This window comes from Pyrgilauda ruficollis, unplaced genomic scaffold (genome assembly GCF_017590135.1).
Source record: "Pyrgilauda ruficollis isolate IOZ18807 unplaced genomic scaffold, ASM1759013v1 scaffold44, whole genome shotgun sequence".
In the NCBI taxonomy this organism is placed as follows: domain Eukaryota; kingdom Metazoa; phylum Chordata; class Aves; order Passeriformes; family Passeridae; genus Pyrgilauda; species Pyrgilauda ruficollis.
The window spans coordinates 2,301,031-2,321,769 of NW_024525934.1; the positions used below are offsets into that span (position 1 = coordinate 2,301,031).

General features: G+C 40.0%; 1 protein-coding gene across 8 annotated transcripts in view; it reads left to right on the top strand.

Moving 5' to 3' along the window:
- MBNL2 (muscleblind like splicing regulator 2) overlaps nucleotides 1-20,739 on the top strand; it is a 106,246-nt gene that overhangs the window by 48,412 nt on the left and 37,095 nt on the right. The window lies entirely within an intron of this gene.

Genomic DNA, 20,739 nt, shown 5'->3' on the forward strand with positions numbered 1-20,739 from the left:
GAGAGGAGCTTACCTCTGTACAGATGTGCAGTGGCCATAAGAACTGCCCAGCTGTGATTCAAAGCCAGCTGAGCTGCTGGGACCTTCTCTGTTGGTTCACAGTGAGCCAAAAAATAAAATCCAGCATGTCAGACATTGAACCAAGCCCCACTGGCTGTTATCAAACAGGCCCCTAGCCTTCAGCCCCAACTGAGTAAAACACACAACAAAAGCCAATTTTTTAAGCTAGATATAAAATGTGAAGGTCAGGAGATGTATCATGATTGGGGGTTATTTCAAGGATCATTTGCTAGATTAGGCCATCCCTTTAAAATTAATTTATATTTATTTGCTGGGGATAGGATGTGAGTCTTTGGGCTTGATTGAGCTGCCCAGTCAGAGGCATCTGATTCTGTTTGAGATGCCCTGGATAGTCTTGATGGCTTTTCAGTGGTGTGTCAGAGAAGTGTGTTGCCTTTGTTGGCACCATGCAACAGTCCAGGATATCCCTGGGTGCTCCAAGTGGTCCTGCTGACTTCTCCGTAGTAACGGAGTGAAGCCCTTCTTGAGAGGCAGTGTTAGCTCTTTTACTAACTGGAAACTCTGGTGTGAACTGCTTTGGGTAAAAAGGTGGACAGTGCATTTGCCATAGTGATAATGTGGCTAAAAAAAAAGCTGGGATATAGGCCAGACTCAGAAAAACCTGTCTTCTTTAGCAGAAGAATGCCCTTGTGGAGACCAGGAAGGGGATGAACTAACTGATAATTTAGAATTCACCATTAGTAGCATGAACAACTAATGTAAATTCATTGGTTTGAATTGGTTGTGACCCATGTAACTGGGCTCATTTTTTGCTACCTATGAGAAAAGTAAATCTATGAAAAAGAAAACCTCTCTAGGAATGTTATGGCAATGAACTCAGCCTGTTAAAAATAAAAAGATGGACAACCTTTTGCAAATCTAAATTAAATACCAATCATTACTACTGCTTTATGAAAATTTTAAAGCTAGAAATTAACCAGAATGTGCATGAAATTTACAACAAGGAAGTCTTGTTCCTCTGAAGTATAATTCTCCCTTACTTCATTTGCAGATGTGAACACATGAACATCTGTCAAGTGCTATCAAATATGCATGTAGTTTGTTGATTTCAGATACAAAAGAGAGAAGGATATTTCCTTTTCCAACAGTATCTTAATGGTAATTTTCCTAAACTAGTGGATAATAATGGATGTCATGAAAATGCAGGCTGTTCCCTGCATGCCTTTTGCCTCACATTGTGCTTCAAAGCGCTGGTCATACCATATGTGTCAGCATCACTAAAAATGCAGGCATGGGATTTGCATGTGTGGAGTTGGAGGTGTGTGGATATTGCTGTGGAGTTACTGTGAGCATCTTATCATGTGAGTAAATTAGTGTTAGCATGAAGGAATGTGAGGGTGATTGTGTGCTTCATGCTGAACATGTTGATGGTGTTGAAATTCCATCCTGCCACAGTTCTTGGTTTAAATCAATATAAATATTAATTTGCTGCAAAACTCTGGTTCCTTCAGTGAGGGCTGTGTTAACTGATTAGTATGCATGAACCAGTTTGTGTTTGAAGTGCAGCAAATGTCTATGAGTCTCCTTCTTTAATTGAACCTTCTGGCTATAATTGTTTTTAGCCTGGATTCTTGAGGAAATGAGGCTTACACAGTCAGTCTGCTTCTCTCTCCCTCCTCCCCTGCTAACTTGTAAACCCACTGGCCAGTTTCAGCCAAATTTGACAGAGATCATACTCTCAAGGATAGTAAGGTTCCTGCAAGTTTTTTTTTTGAAAACAGGTAGCCTAATACTAGAGTGGAGAAAGAGAGAGACCCATGAGCCCTTCCACATGGAAGAGGTTCTTAGAGCACACAGACAAGGGGAAAATCCTTAAAACTCAGTTAACCACAAAGAAGCTGGGGTTTGGGATTTGCAATCAAACGTGTAAAGCTCCGCCTTCATTTGATGATGTTTGCAGCACTAGCCATTTAATGATAGTAATGGTGTTGGGGAGACATGTGGCAAAGGACTGCCTACAGCCATTCTCCCTTACCTTTAGCCTCTGCTTGCTTCTTGAGCCTAGTTTTCATTATATTTTCCATATTCAGTCTTTTCAAACAGTAAATTTATCTTACTGAGTCGTTGGTATACTTACCATGACTTCTTTTTCTTCAGGGAGAAGGAAATTTCCACTAGGAATGCAGATTTAGGTCTTATGGGTGTGCAAGGCAGTGAAAGGTTGCTGGATGATAGGTGGGGAAGGTGACACCCCTCAGTGAAGCTGCCTGTTGTATAGACAGCACCACAGAAATTCTGCAGGCAGTAAGAGAGAGCGAGAGAAGATTCAACACTCTAGAGTCTGTGGGGAGTGCTCATCTGGAAGGAGGAGGTTTGCAGTTACCATCCCTGCTGCTAGGTTTCTTGAGGCATTTTTTCTTTAGACAGCCACTTGAAGGAGAAAAAGGAATACTGTCCTGGAAATAAAGGTGACTGTGCTTTATGTAAGAACCATATGCTGTTTTGTCCTAAGCTCATAGCATCTCATTTTGGTTTTGGGGCAGCAGCCCTCTAGGGTTGTTCCTGTATCCTGCAGCAGTAAGCTGGTCTTCTGCATCACTCAGGGCTGGCCTAAGAGATGGTTACTCTTACTTTCTTCACCCAGCCTTGATATTGTTGCCGTATAGTTTAAGTCCTCTACTGTTGGACCTGTAGATGGTGTTTTAAATGAGTACTACTATAAAAAAATCCCATTTATCCAGATTTCCCTAACTTACCAGCAGTACTATAAGCAGGTTTTCCCTTATCAGATTCTTCAGTATGCCAGCTGTTACAATATATGCAATGTGTTTAACGAGCAAGGGAGTTTATTATTAGGTAATTAAATAAGGCTGTTCTTTCTAATTAGTTATTTGCCTTTCAGTCCTGGATGTTGCAAAAAGATCCACTGTGATTTGTGTCAGCTGTATCTTGGTGTGCTTTGATTTGCTATAAAGCAGCTGTGCATCTCAGCAATGCATGTGAGAATCAGGGGTGTGAAAGTAGCCAGCAAGTTTTTAATGTGAAATGAGAAATGTTATCATTGGCTAATTAAGTAGCAACTGAAGGTTAATTAATTCATAATATATCTGTATACATGGCCAAATTCTATTTAGTGGGTCAACTTATTAATACAGATGTGGAAATATCAAATAAAAAAGTAGTGCAGTAAGTTAATAAATGTGTAGCATCTTTGGATGCCATAAAGAAATGGTAGCAAATTGATTTTTGGTTCAGTTCAACAGAAGTTAATTAACTGCTTATACCTAACAGGTTCTGTTGTGTCCAGTGTCCTTGGGATCTCAAGCAGCTTTATGGTTTGAAATGAGATGTGATTAGAGCAGTCCAAAGGAAAAGAGGTTGGCACTGGTGAGGTAGCAGGGCCTAGCAGTAGACTCTGGTGCTCTGGATCTCTGTGCATACCAGCAGAAGGCCACAGAGAGGACAGCACGGTTTGCAAAACTGTGTTTTTCACTGGGTTTTTCAGTGAAATTCCACAGAATACTGCGGGCACAGAGAAAGGGGAAAGCTGTGGACAGATGTGCTGCTGTTGCATGCGACATGAGGCAACCTTCTCTCTAAACTCATTGTTTCCTGGCATGATAAAAAACCCAGCAGGTGCAGAGAGCATGGGAATACTGGGGTTGTTATGAGGATGTTTAGATGGTAATGCATGTCCTCAGGTTTGGCTGTTTCATTCAGACTGGCTTGGAGAGCAACATTATCATATGGAAAAAAATTACTGTGCAACTATAGACAAAGAAAATGAAAAAAAAAAAAAAAGCCCTCAAGTGATCCAAATGGAAGGCTAATTTCTGATACGGTATCTGCAGGATCGTTATTAAAATTTAGTTTGATTTTTTTTTTAATTTTGCATTTCTTATGTGCACACTGTGTCTAATTAAAACCCTAGTTTAAATAGATAGCCATAATTTATCAGTATAAATACAGCAACTTTAGCATGCTTTACCTTCCCTAAAGAATGTGGAGAGGATGTGCTTCAATTTTATGTAGTTACAATTTCCTAAAGGTGATACTTTTTTCTGTTCTCTGTTTAAGGCTCCATTTGTCTAACGATGCAGCACAAACCTCTTGAAAATCTGTATAACATTTACAGTTTTTGTAAATCTTAGTTATAATTGGCAGACTGGCTTTCTTTCATATTAATCTAAAAATTTGTGAGTAGTAAATCAGAAGATATCCATCTTGTATTTCAACATGCCATCCCTATAAGACACCTGAATCTGCCTGTTTTGAGGTGAAATAGTCAGGCTTCAGTCTACAAGTCATAATAAGCACTTGCGTCATAGATAACCTTGGGTATTGGAAGACGGTTTTTTGAGTGATGGTTTTTGACATGATGGTCTTTGTTATTTGAAGCAAATTGTTTAACAACTCTGCCCCTTTGTTTTCCCTTTTGTGAAAGGGATGCAACTGATGGGTTTTTTTGGTTGTTTCTTTTTTGCTTACCCTCTCTTTTTCTTTCAGAAGTAGGAAAAATTACTAAGCCGTTCAAGGTTAGTAAGGAGAGTCAAACCTTTCTATTAGACATGCTAAAATAGCTGAGGAAAAAACAGAAAAACTTTGGTATTTACAAGTTTTTCTTTGGGTAATATTTATAGATCATCTTGGAAACACAGAGCGTGCCTGTCAGCACTCACTTGTTAAAAAAATAAGAGTATTTTAAAATATCTGGAAAAAGCTGCATTTCTGACACAACTTATTATGCACCTAGGAGTCCATGAATGCATAGCTCATGTACATACATACAGATATACACATGAAATGTTTAGTACATGCCTCTCCTCAACCTGTGTTTAACTCAGTCAAAAACCCCACCACGCTCTGTTTCTCTGTTTGTAAGACAGGCTTTCCTTTCCCTGAGTCATCTTGGCAGCCCTCTCCCATGCCTGCTTCAGGTCTAACCCAGCTGATTTGGACATTGGTGACCAGAGGCATGTGTGGCACTGCAAGTAGAGTCACCACAGGAGAGGAAGAAGCTTGCTGCCTTGCCCCAGCAGTCATGTATCATACCATTTGATACATCCCTGGGGCTGTGACTGCCTTTTCCATGGTGTGTCACACCTCTGTCTCCACCATCAGGCAGTAGCTGATCAAAGCATCCATGATGTTCTCTTCTGCCATGGCCAGCTCCCTCTCCAGGTTATAGCTGCACACCTTCCAGTCTGTGTCTGCACTTATGGGTGGGGCTCATGTCACATCCTAGAAATGCTCTGTTCTTTCATGCTGATTCTTGCTCTCTGAATTTCAAGTTCATCATCCTCTGTCATACCCTGATGCTTCTGTCTTCCCATTCCCAAATAAGCAAGAGTCATCACCACATTTCATTAGCTTAGCTGGAGCTTCTGAAAAACTCAGATCTAGAAACCATGGATCTGGAGTGTAATCATGGATTCAGAGTGTAATCAAAGTAGTTGGTTTCTACATCTCTGATTTCTTAACCCCTCCAGCCTATGTCCCCATGGATGACTTCTGCAACTGATGCTGTATTCAACTAAACTAACTGTAAACCTCCAGTTGATTTCATGGGGCACATCACTGTCCCCACACTTCGTGTACTTTTTTGAGTGCAGCCTGGTTTGCCTGTTTCCAGTTTAGTGCCTCAATGGTTCTAGTCTGATCCAGGGAATTAAGTGGAGCAGGTTTTCCCTCTGACTGAGGTATATACTTTTTGAAACTGTATTTATAAATCCATTAATTTTAATTGTTTGGGAGCTCTCATCTGGGATTTCATGGTGTGAATCCCTACGAGTAGGTTTCCATGAGGGCCCTTTCACAAGAGAGAAGCCATTGACACTGATAGTCAAGGGTTCTTCAAAATTAGCTGGCCAGTGTTGTGCATCAGTGTGTACTTACACTGTTATTTTGAATAGCAAGTAAGTTGCTGTTTTTTCTTGCTCCTGAGGGCTTCTTTAAAAAACAAAAAGAAAAAAAGAAGGAAATCTGTAAGATTTATCTTCCTCTCAATTCTCTTTTTATTTTGAAAGGAATGTTTCATGCTTTTGCAGAGGGTGTGTGTGTTGGACTCCCTGTTTTCTTTTGCTTTTTTTCCCCTCTTCTGTCAAAATTCCATCTCTGTTTTCCATCAAGAATATGTGAAAAATATTTTCAATATATATCATAAAATAGTTTCCTTGTTCTTATACTACTCCCTAGGCATCTGCTGCTGACTGCTTTTGGAAACAGGATACTGGGCTAGATGGACCTTGGTTCTAACACAGTACAGCTGTTTTATTTTCTTAAATGCTGAAGCATTTTTAAAAAAATTTCTGTTTATTTACTTGTATGCAGCTGCAGTGGCTCTTGAGTAGCAGAGTCTGTGGTTTGCTCTTGAGAATATGAAGACAAATTCAGAGGTGTACAACAGCTCATCTAAGTAATTACAGAAGTGTTCCTAATTGTAACCTTCTGTCGAGTGCAGAGGCAACGAGCATGTGTTGTAACAAAGGGAGTGACTCACAAAAAATCTGGATGTTTGAGAAGAGCTGGAGACCACAACAGCAGAGAAAGAGGGCAGCTACCCCAGCTTGCACTCCTCAGGGAAATAGCGTGCCAGAAGGGAAAAAAATCTGCCCCAGTCCTGGTAGTTGTTGTTGCCACTGCTCAGGAAGGAGAATAGGAGAAAACTGGGTGAGAGGAGGTGTCCAAATTCCCTAATACCATATCAAAAGTGTCGGTGGTAAATATTTTATTAAATAGTCAGCTTAGCAAAACTATAAGGGCCGACAGCTAGATCCTTTCACACTAATTTCTGTTTTAACATTAGTTTTGATACTTAAATGTAATAAGAAGTTAGTGGTTATGTTGTTGTTGGTTGGTTGGTTTTTTTTAAGAAGCAGACAGAAATGTGAACTCAATTGCCTTATGATGTTCATTTTTTTGCTGTTCCAACTTTATGTACTACTGAACTCACCGATGCATTTGTGGTATGCTGCATTGAACCCAAATGTGGCTGTTGTTAAAGATGCTGGACTAAGGAAAATGATCGTACAATGAGAGTATGAGAGACAAATCTGAAAGGATTCCTGGGCATTAATTTTATCTGCTTATTTGGCCATATGCAAATATGAAAGTTTTATTAGGATTAGGATTCGTGTTCCCAGAATTTTCAACTAATTTCTACATTTAGACAACAAAGCAAGACTTCCAATTTACTTTCACTGTACTTTTACCCATTTTATCATCATTAATGTATTTTGTAATGAAGTACATCATCATCTGATTTAATTATTTTGAAGAAGGTTAGTGTTTTTTACTTAACTGAAGTTTTATTGCATGATGCATTCACCTTCTACCTTTATGTTCTTTTTTATATTCTTAAAAGGAGCTAGAAATTTTTCAAACCTTTATCCTTTCTTTATGTTATAAATTGTCAGAGCATTTACAGATACTGGGCTTTGTAGACTTGTTGCTCAGGAGTTACTTAAAGTTGGATGAATAGCTGTCCTAAATACTTCCTGGCTGTAGTACTTGGAATAGCAATTTTCACTTCTCTGATGATGGTGCAGTAGCCAACAGGCAATATATTTTTATCTGACTCCACTGTCCTTGAAGCACTTTCATTTTAAGGAACGCCTACATGTCTTTTTATTTTAGGTTTAAACAAAGAAAAAAATTAAACTTCTGGATTAGGAATTTTTTTTTCCTAATTATATGGCAGCTAAAGAGATGTAGGGATATCAGTGTTAGTCTCTGATCTGTTCATGAACATGATCAAAAGACAAGACTGGATGCAGTTTGTTTTGTATATAAATTACCTTTCCGAATGTAAGACGATGTTTATCTGAAGTCCATTAAATAGGTGCTTATGTAGCTAATTATTTGAACACACAAGTCCAGGCTGGCTCACCTAATGTTTTGTGGGAACTGCCACTGCTAAGGTAAGGCAGGTTGGGTTGGGTTGGGTTGCTGGCTTTTCTTCTGGTTCCTCAGAGATGGGCATTGGTTTGTAGCAAGCACCAACAATCCCACACCTCTCAGCATGGCTACTCAGGGCTGTCCTGGATAATCCTGCTGTCTTGTGGGAAGAGGCAGTGGGAGCTGGGGACGTTGAGTATTTGTGTGGTGTCAAACAGCTGAGGGACTTCCCCAGCTTGCTGCTTGGATCCATGAGCCACAGTGCCTGTTTGGGCCATGCATGGGCACGGAGAAATGTTGTAGTCTCTCGCTTTGAGACTGGCAAATCTCAATTACCTGTACTCTTCTACAGCCTTAGGGGGTTTGTGGGGGTTTTAAGGGCGTTGGAGAGCAGTGGCAACCACCACGTTTCCATCAGAGTAGGGTTGTCGTTACTGTCTTAGCTGCAGTAAGAGATCCGGAAAATGCGTCATCGTACATCTAGGGTCTAGTGTGTATGTGTGACTTTGTTTTTAACAACACATGTAAAAGGTAGATTTAAAGTGTTAGAATCATGGTTTTGAGATCTTTACAGGTTATCATCTCTTGTGTCTGCAAGAAGTAGATGATAAATTGGCAGACAGCTGTTTGATAATATATAAATTGTTGTCTGGTACTCAAATAGCTTAACATTTTCCAACTGTGATCAGATGTGTCTGAAATTGTTCAGCTTTACATCAAGAAACCTGCAGTTCCTCATTAATTCTAGTACTCCATGAGTCGTTAACCAAGTCTGTGTAAGGCTTTGCATTTCCAAATAGCCATGTTTAATTGCCTAGCCATTGGCCTTTATGTTGGTGTTTTTTTATTAAATGCTGAGAATAGTTCTTTGTATCAGACTTGCTGGTGGTTTTGCATTGTTTCCCTGCAGTCTCCAAACTGGTAATTCCACTTGTTAAACTGGGTTGGCTTTTGCAATCTCCTTTGTTGTGGGATTCTCCCTTGCTTCCCCAGTACATTCCAGAAATTGTTTGCTTGCAGGCAACTCTATTTATAAAGCTTGTTTCATTTCTGTTTGATGTTTCAAAAGGTTTTTCATAGCTCTTACCTTTTCTTTGGTTTCTATGCTATGCTAATGAAATGTTCTTTAACTAGTTAAAACTGAACACTTCATTTCCAGCCAAGGGAGTCCTTCAGGCATGCATCTCCATTCTTTACTGTCGCTCTTTCATTGTTCTCAGGATTATAGCATGGGAAAACGAATAAGGCATGGTCTACAGTATGGTGGGTAGCTGTAGATGTGATGAATCTTCTACTGAGGCCTTCTCACCTTTAAATTCACTGTGTTTCTTCTTCTTAAAGCACAGTTGACTTTTAAAGCTGATTTGGTATTTTCTATTCAGTATAACTTTAAGGCTGAAACTACCATTGATGAGAAGAATTCAGATACATACTTGCTGATGAAACACTGGGTTTTCAGTGCGGGATGGTAAAATAAAATAAATTAAAATCCTGTTGATAAGTACTGAAGGAGACAATTTCCTTGAAAAAATGTTAACAGCACTTCTGTAATCTTAGTGTTGATTTTAAATTAATTAAAAGACTTTTCCCCCACTCGCAGTTTATTCCTTTGTTGTGAAGTTGCCAAGGAAGACTGAGATTATTTACTATATTCCACAATATGTTTTGTAGGAAGGCAAGATACTTCTAATCAGTCTGCTTTAAAGGTTCTAAAAAACTAAAACGAAAGGAAACTCTATAATTGTGAAGCTAATAATGATGTGCTCGGGGTGCCTTCATGTTTAACTCATTTCCAAAGCAATCTCTGTGTCAGAAGCCATATTTTTAGAGAAGTAGAGGTACTTTTATAAAGCTGTTTGTATGTGATTGGTCTGCCTGTATATATAATCCATGGATTCTGTAGTGTTTGGCTTGCCTACCAATGGAGGGAAATGAGTGCAGTCCTCCCAGCCTCCTCCGTCTTTTACCTGTGTGCTCACATTCGATGCAGCAGTGCCTCGGGTCAGAGCTTTGCCCTCACAGGAAGATACTCTGTCTGTCTCACAGGTCACCTAGAGGATCCCTAATGAGTTCCCATACTGTGTTTTTTGGTGTCCTCTTGCCCCACAGAGCAGCCCCCAAGACCGGCCTGAAGATGTGAAAACACATTTGACAACTTCCTTTGGCTTTTATTGTTTTATTTATTTGCTAAGTAGTACAGCATAAGGATTTAATAGCCTGAAGACTAATATTCTATAAGCTGCCCTGTGAATGAGTGGTGGGAGATAAATGATAGCTTGTATCAGGGAGTGTATCTTTTGGGCATGATTTTAGATTGCACTTGACAAAGAAGACCTAACTCTAGTCTTTATCTTGCTAACATGCCAAAATAGCTTTTATTGCCACATATGCCAACTTTCATGCTGTCACTGTGATTGAGAGAGTCCCTCTCTCTGCCCTGCTGGAAATAGGCTACTACAGCCTGGTTTAAATGGTTATAATATTTTAAATTTTTAAAAATATTTTACCATTAAATTGAAGAATCCTCTAAACTCCCTCCCACCCTCTCTCCATCCAGACACTGAATCCCCAGTGATTAAACAAGGGAGTTGACTAAACCCTGTCTAGCTGCTAGTTAGTGATCTCATATTTTGACTATTTCTCCTGATGAATGGTACCCATCCATCACAATTTTTCTTTGCTGAAAAGCAGCAGGATGGGGAAAACCCACTGAATTGGCCATTTAAATACTTCTTTTCCAGACTGTCTGCAATTACAAAAGCTTTTTGAAAAATCTGAATCAAGATGGTTTCAATTATGAGTAACATTTCTAACCATATTACATTCTAACCTGTATATCCTTTAGGTTGAATCTGACATGCCACAATTATTGTAATCACTTTATGATGTGCTCATCAGACAAATAGAAAATAGAAAGAAATACTGAAGGGTTTCTGGCTGTGAAAGAGCCACTCTTGTGGAAAGCATGAGATCATTATACATTTTTTTCTTCCATAAACTTTGTTTTGGTTTGTAGAGTTTTAGTTTAATGTATTCTTCAGCCTTGTGACATTTATAAAGAATATTTAAACCAAAGTCCTCTAAAATAACTGTGATGAATGAGTCTCCTGGGAGCAATGAAAACATTGTTCAGCCACGCTGCCAGGCCAGGTGATGAGCCGAGTACCTTCTGAAAATCTGCATGCAGTTTTGAGGTCTTGGTGGTTGTGGTCTTTTCCTTCCTGCTCCAGAGAGAAAAGTTCTCAGCACTTCTGGTCTCTGTTCCTGCCTGGGAGCAGAGAGGGAGAGGGTGGTATAATCTTCACTTAGAGCTTCTCACTTGGTTGTTGTTGTCACTTTGGCATAAAAAGCAGTGACGGAAGCCTTGGCTGTGCTGTTGGCTCCTGACCGCATCCTGCCTCTTCCCTCCCAGCATCCGAACAAAAGGAAGCATTTGACAAAAAGTGGTTTGATGGGAATCTCTGTCTTGTGACTCCTGCTCAGATAAGATGTGGGCAGTGAAAACACTTTACCCACAAAGGAAAGTCATAAATTATGTTGTACTTCGGTTCCTGTTTGCAGAACAGTATTTCAGACCCTGAGTTTCTCCTGAGAAACAGAGGAGCATGGTGCCAAACCTGTGAAGGCTTCCAGGAGACAGAACACTGAAAATTGTCAGTTGGTCGCTGTTGCAGTGGAGCCTGCTTGTCTCCCGTAGAAACTTTAGGGGAAAGGAAGAACAAGTAAACAAAAGTGGTTCCTTTCTGCAAGTGAGTTTGCGCATGTCACACTAGATGTTGTGATAGCCTGTTAATACTTGATGAACTTCTTTTCCCTGCTAAGAGTTAAAGATGTTAAATCATCTTCAAAATGCTGAAGAAAACAAATTAAAGTAGTCCTTGTTCAAGTCATGTCAAGTCAAATGGGTCAATTCAAGTCATTACTCTTTTTCTTTCTGTATAAATCATTGGGACCTTGCTGTGACACTGGAAAGTCTTGATACACTAGTACATGATTCCTCTCAATGCAATTTGAAGTAGAACAAAGTGTTTGCCTAGAAATGATGTTGATGTGCTTATAGCATTATATTCTCCTAAGTGCTGTTTGGTAACTCTTTATTCTGTCAGTGGAGTGCATCAGCTTTGAACATATAGCAACTTGTATTAAAGTATTTCTGGATGAATGGTCCATCAGATTTTATTTTTAACATGAATGTTTTGCTTACTGCCATTGTGCTTAAATACTTTTATTGCTCTGTAAATGCTTGGGGTTGCTGTGATCATTAGCCTTTGGTCAGGCATGTTGATGAGGCACACATTAGTGTTTTATTACCAATAAACAGTGTGCCATCATCATCACCTGGATTTAATCTTCCCCACCACTTTCCAAATAATATCCTCCTTTTCTGTGGTTTCTAAGTCTCTCAAAATGAAATTATCTGGGCTGAAACGTTTCAATTACTGACTCAGAGTGTTTATTTAAAGTTTTAGTGAAACGCTTCAACCATCTTTGAAAAACAGTTGAAAGGTAAATACCTTTGTTTTCTTTCCACTTTTTTTTTTTAAGCTGGCTCAATAATAAACTTGATTTCTCATTGTTTATAGCTGAGCCTTGAGATCCAGCACCACAACTGTTGCTCTGATATCAGTAATTCACCTTCTATTTTTGTGAAATTTCACCCAAATTTGGTCATTTTGTAAGTGTGAAACCTCATCATCCATGCACACCTAGCAGAGGCTATGTGCAGGCAGGCAGGTTCCACATACACTCAGCTGTTTTCAGACCAGTGACACAGCTCCGTGTGGTGTCAGGTGCTAGTGCCAGGAGCAGAGAAGAGGCTGAAGGTGAGGAAATGGAGAGAGAGGGGGCAAGGTGGGGGTTTGGTCAGGTGAACTGGATAGGAGCCAAGGGTTAAGAAAAATGTATTGGAGATGTGCTGTCCAGGCAACATTAGCGTGTGCTCTCTTCCAGCCCTGTATTTCCCTGTGCCTCACTGTGAGATGCCATATGGAGGGGTCAGGTCTCTGCCCAAAGGGTGCTGGTGCAGCAAGAGAGGCAGGCAGTGGCAGAGTTGGCAGGAGATGGACTCTTGGTCAGGTGTTTACCTCTTCCTCTGGAAACCAGTGAGTGGGTCGCTGAAGCTGGCATCTTAGCTGCTAGCCGTGAGGTGGGTGGATTCCCAAATCCCAAGGGCAGTAGGTGTCTAGTGAGGCATTTGCATGTGCCACGTGGATGCAACAGCAAAGTGAAAGGAGGACAGACACCTGCAGCCAAAAACTGCAGGCATTTCTAAACTCTTTAACCATATTTGATCTCAGTTTATTCTGCACAGAGTGGAAGTAATGCTGTCTAGTATCACAAGAAGACCGAGAAATCCATTAATAATTTTAACGGAGCCGTTCCTAATGTGATCCCGTAGAGCCAGCCCTATGCATATGCCCAAAAGAGAGTGAGTAGCTTGCATTCAGGCCAGGAGGAAAGTGAACACGTGTTGGAGTATTGAGCACTGACTGCCAGGGTTAAAAGAAATACCATTTGACTGCCTATTTGCGGTGTGGAAAAGGCTGTGCGAAATAGTAGATGTAGTCATGTAATTGAGGTTGATATCGCTGCTTTTACTGATGAAGACAGGTACCACAGAGATTGTCACGGTACTCCAATGTCACTGCCATATAATAAATGCTAGGGAGTCTAGTGTGTGTGTTCCTGCCAAAGTCACGGATATATGCCTTGGAAAACCTAGAGGCATTATTTTAATTTGAAATTAACCTAGAATTTCATTTAGTCAGTGCTGAATCTGTCTTAAGGAAGAGAATAATTATCTGCTCCTTCAACACAGTATTGAGAAGGTATAAGCACTCTCGAGACCACAATCCCATATTCTAGTACTGGAATGAATATAGTATTCAGGGAAAGTAATAAGATATCCTAATGTGTCTTATCTTTTCTCATAACCATGATTTAGCTGCCTAATTCCATAAGCTACCATTTCAGATAAATGTAACTGCATTATATTTCTTGCTATTTTTGCTAGATCTTCTGGAAGCTTCCTAATACCTGGTGGAGGGGGATAGATAATCTTTCAGCAAAAAGAAAAGGGGGTGGAGGGGAGGTTTAGCTTACTGGAATGCCAAGGCTTCATTCTTTCCTCTTGCTTGAGTTTATGGACCTTTTACCATTGTTCTTTCTCCCCTTTTTTTTTTTTTTAATACTGATTTAGTTTGTTGATTCTCTGGGTATTTCTCACTGCTAACTCTTGTGTCCTGCTTCTTCAGAGAAGGGGTCTCACTGCCCCTCTTGCTAGTAGTGCTGTTTTCCCCATTCCCTGAGGAGGGAAATTCAAGGCGTGTCAGACTGCCAGAAAAACGGAAACTAAAATGTTTCACTGATGTTAAGAAACCAATTCCCAGAAGAGGGGAAGCATGAACTGGGTATAGAAAAGGTGAGGAAAGGTGCCCTATTTCCCTTTGGCTTTTCAGATCAGGTGTACTTGATTCTCTCTGTAGGCAACCCCAGAGAGAGATGGTGTCTTTTAATGTCAATAATTTGTTTGCTGCTTCTCAACAGTTATAAAAATTAAGGAGGATTTTATGTGTGATTCTTCCTCAAAAATGCATATATATTCATTTTTAGGTGTTTGTTTCTTTAATTTCTGTTTGTTCGCAGGAACTTTCCAATCAGTTGAGAGCTGGTGTCAGACTCCAGCCCTTTCTGGCTGGTCCTAGAAGCAAGGCCGATGATTTATTAATAACGCAGCTGCAGTGCCAGCGCTGCCACTGGGAGTGGGTAAACACTCCTCCTCTGCAGAGGGACAAGACTCTGTACTTTTCACCTCTGCAGTTATGTAAGGTGTCCTTGGCCATCGGTGTATTTAACTTGGCCCTTGCTTTTTCCATTTGTTTACAAAATGATTGGCTGTGAAACAGGGAAGAGTCCCAGGAAGCCCCAGCTGGACTGGGAGCCCCAGCAAATGGAGAGGTGCAGGATGGCCTAGCCAGAGTGAAAACATATTCCCAAGGAGCAGCGCAGGGGCTCGCCAATGACGTATCAGGTCACCTGCTAGCAGTTCAGGGCTGCTGGCCATCCTGCTTGAGAGCTGGGGCTGTGGCATGCTGGTGACCAAGGCAGTCACTTCCTTCTGGTGTATGTTAAGTCTGCCCTTTTCTGTAGTACACCAGTGGATCCCGTATGTCCCGGACTTGGAACATCATGCTGATGACCTTCTCCATATGGTGACGCTATTCCAAATAATGGGCCTTTTCCAGGTCGCATCTAATTCACTGCAACTCTCAAATGAAGCACCTTCTCAAGACTCCCTTGGCCAGGTGAATTGCTGTAGGAAGTCAGTGTAGTCACTTTCATAGCACTCTACTCCCACTTTCTTTCTGATCCAGTCAACCAGGCTCCTCAATGCCAAGGCATATCTTCTGCTCCTTTTTGATGCCACATAACTGGTTTTATGGCTTTTCCTGAGGTGCATTAAGTTTCCTGGAGTGTTGCTGAGGGAGCTATTGCCTGGTCCTGGCTGTGTTGTTCATCTTTTGGCTTTTGGGCATCTCATCAGCAAAGACCTCTCTCCATTACTCATTATTTCTTTTCTAACCTGGATATGGTGGAGGATATGTGCTATGGACATTGGAGGGTGAAGTCTGTGTGCTGAGCCATGGTGCCTTTCCTTTAACGGGCCCCTGAGAGAGAAATAAGGTGTCTCAGGGCTTGACTGTCAGTTCTGCAGTTACCCTTGCCTACCTTATCACTGCAAAGTGGTGTTTCCAAAGCAAGGGAATTTAATCTCGGTCCTGTTCATATGAGCAAGTGTGCATTAAAGTCAGCATATGTCTGCTTGGAGGTTTTTATGAGAATTGGAAAGGAGGTGGGGAAAGGAGTATGTCAGGAAGTAGTGCTGAGCTGTACCCATCTTCTTGTTCGGTGTTCTGCTGCTCTGCTACACCACTGTTGCTTTTTCTCTTGCCACCTGCCCTGCAGCCAAACAACTTACCTCTCTTTGCTGTTATTAATTCTGCAATGGCTACTTTTGTCTGCTCTTGAGATATTGAGAAAAATTGAAGAAAAATTGCCTCTTATCAAGCTCTTATCTTCTTTTACAGTTCAGTCAAGTTAAATTTAATGGTGTAGTAAGTTGTTTACCAGCAAAAATTTGTGTCACCTTGACTTACTGTGTGGTCCAGCCCACAATTTACACATTTCTCCTCTGTCTTCCACAAAAACATGCAATCCTTGAGATGAGCAGATGTGTTAAAGCTGCCCAGCTAACAGTTAAGTATGTGTAATACTCTCTTCTGAGACTCTATAAAGGTTTTAGACATTTTTTTCTATAATGCATTTTCTTCTATAATGCAGGAATCAGTGAATATGTTGACTTCTCTGGCTGGGCAGAGTTGGAGGGCTTAAATCACTGCTCTGCTTTTGAAACCCATCTTGAGTCCCATGGCAGGCTGCATCCAGTCCTCCCATAGGGGAGCTGTGTTGGAGACCTGCACAAGGCAGCTTCGTGCCATGTGAAGACTCTCACTACCCATGGAATAGAAATCAGACATCTGAGGAATTTTATCTAAATAAGATTATGTTTCCCTCCACTTTCTTTATGTTTATCCTGTTGGATTTTTCCCTTATACTACCTGTTTGCTGCCTCTCATTCCGTGGAAGCTGTCTGTGTGCATTAGAGTGAAGATTTATTTCAAGGATTGTCCACAGTTGCTTGTGATGTACTGCTGATCAATGCTGGTAGCCAAACTTGATGCTAAGATGAAAATAACTGGTTGATTTTGAGTGCCAGTGAAGGGGGAGGAATGGGAAAAGAAAAACAAAAAGAGCTACATAATTTGGAAGGAAATAATCTCTATTGCCCTATTATTCTCAAATTATTTTCAAGGCAGTAAAGACAGAAATAAAATAAATTGATATTAAACTGTTGTGTCTTTGTCTGAGATTTCTTCTTCTTTGTTAGAATAATCTTGAGGATGTTTGTAAAACAACTTAGAATTTCATAAGTGGTTGTTTTTTTATTTGGTGTCTGCTATATCTGCCTGACTTCTTTGTCTTCTGAGCAATTTAATATTGAGTACACTTCCCTTGATATTGCAAGGCAAATTATTAAACCATTCTCTATAGCTATGCTCAACATTTGTTTGAAAGAGCATCTTGAGAGACTCAGAGCTCTTTGTGCATTGCAAATGTGCTCTTCAGTAGAACATTTTGTCTTTTTCCATTTAAATAAATATCTCCTATTAAGTCTTTAGTGTTAAGACTCTTACATCATTTAGACATTCCATCTTTTTGTAAGGCTTCCATTTCTGTTCAATATTTTTTCTATTTTTTCTGTCAGTTACAGGCAGTTCTTGTTCTCTACTTTTATGAATAAAATGATCATTTTTATTTTACCAGTTTTCATTTTTTTACAAAAAATTGAAGTCATTAAAAGAGTAGCTAATGGGTTTTCTTAGCTTGTTGGAAACTGAATCAGACTGAAGTCACCTGAGAATTTTTTTCTTTCTTTCTTTCTTTTCTACCTTAAAGTAGGAAAGTGAATTTGCCTTCTACTTTTTCTTGAAACGGAAGTGTGTAGGTGCATATAAATATGTATGCACACTCACTAACTTTGGTGGGTGGACTTGCAAGGTGGCTTTATAAATACAGAACTAAGTTCTCAGCAATGTTTTAAAGTTGTTTTTAAGTTGTTTTGTTGGTAGCTTTGTCTGGTTTGTTTTTTGTTTTTTTCCCTAGGAAAACCGATCCCAGAGCTGAACCATTTCAAGTGTAATATAAAAGATGCTTGTGTTGTTTTGAAATACATTTTTCCCTTTAGGTCTTTGTGTTTATAAGATGTATGGCAAATTGTAAAGTCTGAGGTATTTGAACTCGCCATCAAAAGCTTAATATTTCTATTAGTAGTACAGTTCGGCACTTCTGAATTATTTTTCAATTTCACAAATAGTTCAAGTGTGCCCCATTTTCAAGATAAGAGATCTTATTCTGATCTCCATTTATTTCTATGAAATTATATAAAATTCTGCTTAGGCTAAAAAATGTGTTTTCATAAGCATACATGTTTGCAAGGCAATATACTCTAATGTGAAATTATGCAAAATGAAAAAAAAAATTGAAAATTTTTTGTATGCCTTAAGGAAGAAAGAAAATGCTATGTTACATTTTTTAAAATCTCTGACTAGTCATTCTTAAGGCTTAACTAAATCCCCTAAGTCCTTGGACATATGCATAACTCTGTGAGCATGTGTAGTTGTACAGATTGTGTGAGGTTGTGCATATTCACAGCAAGTGCAAAGGGAATACTTTAATGGAGCTGTGGTGTCTGGTTTTTCAGTTCCTGAGTGAAGTTAGGAAGCAGATTGACCTGCATAGGAAAATTGAATTCATGGGTTGTGGTGTTAGATGGAAGTGCTTTTTAATTCAGTCAAAACTGGAGTCTGAGGGTTTTCCATGGCTGTTAAATGTGCTTGAATGATTGAACTCTAATGTACTAAAATATGTAGTGAAATGCCTGTATTCAAATCCTATAGAACAGAGGAATCATCCTCTCAGTGTTTTCTTTAGTGTTCTGGGGTTTTTTTTTTCCTTTTTTGTATTTCTGCATTTGAAAAATAACTTCTGAACTGGATGTTTTGGGCTGGTAGAGTTAGTTGTGGCTGTCTATGCATAGGAGCAGAAGGTTAAGTATCTCAAAATACCTGCCCTCCTATTGACTGGGTCTATTTTTAGCCTCAGGGGGCACAGGATTATCACAATTTAAAAGTTCCTGGTTTATGTAATACTGAAATTTTTTAATTGATTGAGTGAGGCCACACATGTTCCCAAACAGAATTTGCTGAGAGGCTGCTGAGGAGGAATCCCAAAGGAGAAAAAACAGTTTTTGCTGTTGGCAGAAACTCTTCCAAAGAAGAGTTTATGCCTTATGTACCGCCCCAGCTGCTGACACTGCCGTCTTTGTGGCTATTCTTGCCGTGTGCTGCCGCCACCCTGGACAGTGGCCTGTGCTAGCTCCCACTCTGCTGGGGTTTTAGCAGGGTGTAATACCTTCAGTAGGCAATGTTTAGCTAAGCAGCATGCCCACAGCTGCAAAGGCATTACTGTTTTAAAACGTGTTCTGATCTTTACAGGCATGTGCAAGGCATGCAGAAAATTGCAAAAGTTGTTGTTTTTTTTTCAAGTGGGAGGAATAGTTGTGGCATTAGGTGATTATTACTTTTTAAAAATTTGTGTATGTCTTTTCTTACTCCAGTAAATGTTTAGATCTCATAGTGTCTCTCTGGAAACCAGAAAATCTTCTTTTCCCTTGTAGAACAAGTTGCTCAGATGCCTTCTAAAACCATTTATGTCTTGGAAGTCGTATACTTTTCTTCTTTTCTCATTAGACTGCAATTCAATCTTGAGAGTTCATATAATTTCATCTGCATTTTAGGTTTAGCTTGTTTTCTTAGGGAAACAGGTTTTGCATAAATGCACTGTCCATATTTTTGCCAGCGTCATCCTCTCACCCTAATAACTTCTGAACAATGTAGCCAATTTCAAGCAAAGCAGCTAGAAGCAGACATCTCAAAGACATATCTCAAAGTTCTTACTGGTTATGCAAAAACCGGTGTCTGGATAGAAGGCAGATCCAAAGTTTTACCCTATTAAGGAAAAGGCAGGAGCAGGCACTAAGCCGCTCCCGAGCATGGTCTGCCAGCAGTGTGCGCGTCTTGGCCGGCTCCTCGGGACATGCGCGGCTCCAGCCAGTTATAATTATCCTGTGAGTTCTTTCCTGGGCTATAGTTAGGAGAGGTGGGAGGCTGCTCTGGGGAGAAGGAAGGAGGGAGGTGGGGTACAGTAGGAAGCTGGGAGTTTACAGAGAGTTGAGTAGGGAGAGCTGGAAGCACCCTTGGGAGTGAGGTTTGGAACAAGGGACAGACACCTCCAAGGAACAGGCCTCCTACTTTCTGCTTCTCATTGAATAAACTATTTTTTAACAGTGTGCTGTGAGTAGGGGAAGTCATGCTCTGTTATCTCCCACTAATAGTATCAATAAATTGCCTGAAATTCCATACCTGAGCAAAATAATTTTTCTTCTGGAAGCCTTAGTTGATTCTTGCCTTAAGAGATAGAAGAAACATTGTTTTGCCTTTTTTTTTTTTTCTGTTTAAACATATAACTTTTATGAGAGTTAATTTTAATAAGTAAAAGCTAACTCATAATTTTACAGAAGCAATTCCCAAGCTTGAATTAATTATTGTTATTGTTACTATTATAGCAAGAGTAAAATACTGAAAGAAGTTGTGAATTTATTAAATATTCAAAGACAGGAAATGGATCCTTATGTAGATCCTTTGCATGTGTTAACATGCAAAGTTATGGGGTGTTACTTCTATGTTCACCTCATTTTGCTTGTTTTAAATGTAAAATTCTAAGCACATAACTAGCTTTTTAATATACTCTTGTCTGTGGGCTGTCTCATGGCATTGATCTTAGACAAACTACCTATTGTTCTTAATGGGAAAATCTATTGATTTAAAAAAAAAAAAGCCAATGGTGTGACATGGCTTGTTAAGGGATGTGTTTTTGAAATTAAGCCGGTCAGGCAGCAGCTCCCCAGACCATTTCCTCTGTAGAAGTGGAGTCTCTCTTTGCTGTGCCCTGGTGTTGGGCACTGAAGTCCTTTGAGTTCCCAGCTCCTTGATGCACCCATTCCCTCTATGCTTTGCTAGAATGAAACCTGTAGGACAGCATGACGCGAGCCACAACGTGTTCTAGTCTGGATAATTAGCAGTAGAAAAGTAGTTTTTCTGTTAAAACTTTCCATTACCTCCCTGAAATGAGGTGCTGGGCAGT